Source organism: Barbus barbus (assembly GCF_936440315.1).
Source record: "Barbus barbus genome assembly, chromosome: 26".
NCBI classification, from domain to species: domain Eukaryota; kingdom Metazoa; phylum Chordata; class Actinopteri; order Cypriniformes; family Cyprinidae; genus Barbus; species Barbus barbus.
Window position 1 is genome coordinate 2,729,050 of NC_136754.1, and position 4,283 is coordinate 2,733,332.

The window sequence follows — 4,283 nt, forward strand, 5'->3', positions numbered from 1 at the left end:
TGATAAAAAATAAAACTGAGTATAAATGTGACCCTAGACCACAAAGCCAGTCTTGAGTGTCAATTTTTCGAAATTGAGATTTATAGATCATCTGAAAGCTGAATAAATAAGATTTCCATTGATGTGTAGTTTGTTAAGATATGACAATATTTGGCCGAGATGCAACTATTTGAAAATCTGGAATCTGAGGATGCAAAAAAAATCTAAATATTAAGAAAATTGCCTTTAAAGTTGTCCAAATGAAGTTCTTAGCAATACATATTACTAATCAAAAGTTAAGTTTTGCTATATTTACAGTAGGAAATTTACTAAATATCTTCATGGAACATGATCTTTACTTAATATCCTAATGATTTTTGGCATAAAAGAAAAATCAATAATTTTGACCCATACAGTGTATTGTTGGCTATTGATACAAATATACCCCAGAGACTTAAGACTGCTTTTGTGCTCCAGGGTCACAAATATTTAAAAACATGTAAAATGACAAAAATCACTAAAGCTTTAAAATGAAAATGGAAAATCTAAAAATTATAATAAAATCGCAAAATATAGCACTTGTTATGAGATACTAACATGATCTTAAAATGAGAAATGCAAATCTCTGGACTTTTGGGATAATAATGTTGTTTTTTAAGATACATTGTTGATGTAGTTGAGGTATATATTTGAATTATTGAGTTGTTGTACATATATAGAAGTACTGAAGAATTAAACTGAGGATGGCTGATTTTAGGGACAGTAAGTGATTGTCGATTTTGAGAAAATAAGGAGGATTGTATGAAATGGTACTTTTGTGATAATGGTTAAATGATCATTCATTTCAAAGTGGAAAACTTTTTTGTGTTTTGTCCCACATCTCAAGAATCATGCTCTTGCCAGATCACATGGACTATAAATAAAACCCTTTGTATTGTAGCAGTACATCACGTGCCCACCACACAATACATGAATGAAAACAGCCAAACCAGTCCCACCTATACACAATATATAAAAGAGATTTTTAATATACACTCATTACAATGGACTCTTTGCCTTGAGGACATTAAATATGAAGCCAGTGTTTCTCAGACCTGCCTCCAGAGAATCATTTGCCCGGTTACAATGAAGCTGATGGGAATCAACAGTCCTTGAACACCATTCCGATGAAAAGAAGCAGCACTTATGTGTGACATTTTTGGCTGCTTCAATTCCCATGATTCCCTTGTACAATTGTCTCTGTGTTAGATAAGGACAAGTTTTTGGCTGAACGGCACCGGACTGAATTTCATCCAATTAAAGACACATGCTGAATATGAAATCATATTTTTAAATGCATGCAAGCATGCTATAAATAAGTCCGATTGCTTGGAAAAGTTTAGTGTATGTATGGTTAGTGATTTGAACAAACCTTTAACAGCAAGTATGAGTAAGAATAATAATACTTGGCCCAGCAAACATGTAACTCAGATAACAGACATTGAAATATGAAGTGTTAACAACTGATAAGATAAAATTATTACAGACATCTGCAATGTGAACTTTGAACTGTTTCAAAACTTTTCATTAGTTTCCGTTTTGAGTTCATTTACAGCAACGGCAGAAACATTATGGCAGAAGATGCTGTGCATTTTTTTTTATTATTTTGAATGTTAGGTATAAACAAATATAAAACATACCAAAAAAAAAATATATATATATATATGCAACATTTATATGCAATACACACAAAACTTCTTATAAAGTCACAGAAGCCAATCATTACAAAATAATAATTGGTTCATATATAATGTCTGGAGCTCTAAGCATAAGTGGTTAACAATAATTAATTTTTAGAAAAAAAAAAAAAAAAAAAGTTCAGTAGCTTCAATTTAATCAGGCAATATTTTTTTTCTTTTGGTTTTGACACGTTGCAATATGTTCATTTATGCAACTTAATGCACATTTTTTATAATGTAGATTTCACAACCAAACTATTTTTGAAAATTATGTATTATCCTCAAAGTTGTATGTATGTGTGTGTATATATACAGTATATATATACATATAGAGTAGTGCTAATAAGTGTTTGCATAATGTGTGTGCTGTGTATATTTATTATGTGTATATAAATACACACACATACAGTATATATTTTGAAAATATTTACATTCATATATTTTATATTATAAATATATTTAATATATAAACATAACATATTTTTCCGAAATATATACACATGCATGTGTGTGTATTTATATATACATAAATATACACAGCACACACACATATGCAAACAAAAACGTTTATTTTTGGATGCGATTAATCCCGATTAATCGTTTGACAGCACTAACTATATAGATGCACAAACTTACAACAATCCTACAAAAACACTCATCTTTGCTCTGGAACATTCAACTAAACAATACGTGCATTTTACACATAATGGTAAAAGTGGAAACACGAGCCAGTCTTCTTCATATTCAGTGTGCAGCTAAGCCACTCTATGAGCTCAGTCCTCATTTATTTTAAGGCCGTCTGGGTTTCTGTGACTAAATCAGAGTCACAAGAGAGTCTCTGTTCCACATAGAAGGAAAAAAAAGAGGGAGACATCATATTCACTAAATAGAGTGTCTATAAAAGATTGCAGCATTGGCAACTCACAGTAGACGGCAGGTTCTGTTGTGCAGGGTTTACATGAACGATTGTCAACAACTTCAAACTAACAAAGGAATGGTTTTTTTTCCGTAAACAACATAATAGGTGAGCAGGGAACGGAAAAAAAAAAAGATTGTTTTTCCTCCATAAATAACATGAGGGTAAGTTTCCCCACACTTATAACATAATAGGTGACATGTATGCCAGAATACAGGATTTATTTTAGAAGAGGAGGAATATGTGATGTTCTCCTTTTTAGTTGTAGAATAACATTAACCCCCGGTTTCACAGACAAGGCTTAAGCCTAATCCTAGACTAAAATGTAAATCTGAGCCGTTTCAACTGAAGTAAACGTGCACTGACTGATCTTAAAATATATCAGTGCCTTTGTTTTGTCTCAAGATGCACACTAGTAATGTTTTTTTCCAAGCATGTTTATAAAAATTACTTAAATGTCCTAATTGAACTATGGCCTAATCCTGGCTTAGTCTAAACCCTGTTTGTGAAACCGGGCCTTAGTGTCTAAAAAATTTATGGTAATTAATCCAGATAATTCTAGCGCGAATTGTACAACAAAGGGGGTTGGAGTATTTTAAGACAAGACAGCATGCCCGAATACTTTTCCCACTGGTAAAGTACAGACTTCCAGTGCTTGTATCCCAGTTTATTAGTATTAATATTTTGTGACCCGCCCATCCAGACCCTTCACCCGATGTTTGATTGGCAGATCTGACATGGAAATAGGCACATAAAACTAAACAATCATGATGCTGTGGTAACATTCAGTACAACATTCTGCAAATCCAAGCGTCAGTTTTGAGTACCCATGTTGGGTAGTTCCGCCCCTTAGTGAATCATCATTGGTTCAGAATCAGCATACAGCTTTTTGATTGGCTGCGATATTCCAAGCAGCATTCGTTCACTTGGGTTTGGCTGCGGTGATAATATTCAGAGTAGATAGTTCATATTTACTAATCCTTATTGTTGCATAGGATGGTTAGTAAGACTAATTTCCATGAAATATACTGATATATATGTGCCTCGGTTAGCTAGTGGTTTTCATTAAACAGTCTTTAGCAAATTAAACATAAAAAGTATTATATAAAATTGATTCGTGTTATGCAGAATTTCTTCTAGACGTGTGCAGATATAATAACTAGTTCACCAAAATGTTAAGTTTAGAAAAAGTCCCTAATCCTACAGCCACACTAAAATATTTTTTTTTATATATATAAAAATAATAATAGTCACTATAATCGTTATATATATAAAAATATATATAATAAAACCATACAAAATGTCAAATTGACAATGTGAGAAAGAGCTTTTTAGGCATCTGTTCCATGTTCTGACTTCTCTTCCTGGATTTCTTACTCGGGGAAACAAGTATTCTTGTCTTCTGATGGCTTAGAATAGTTCACTTTCTTTCCCATGCTGAAAGAATCGCTTCCAACAGCGAGTAAGTAAATGTCAACCGGTGGTTGTGAGGTTGTCATGGAAACGTCCAGTTCCCCTTGAAGAAGTTCGTCTTTGTGCTCTGATACAATAAAGTCCCTCATGGTTCATTAGAGGTCAGGCGATCTGTGCACTTGGCATATATGAGTGTGCATAGGACAAAACTGGGTATAAACACGGTCTGTAGAGAAGTATAAAACCTAATATTCAGT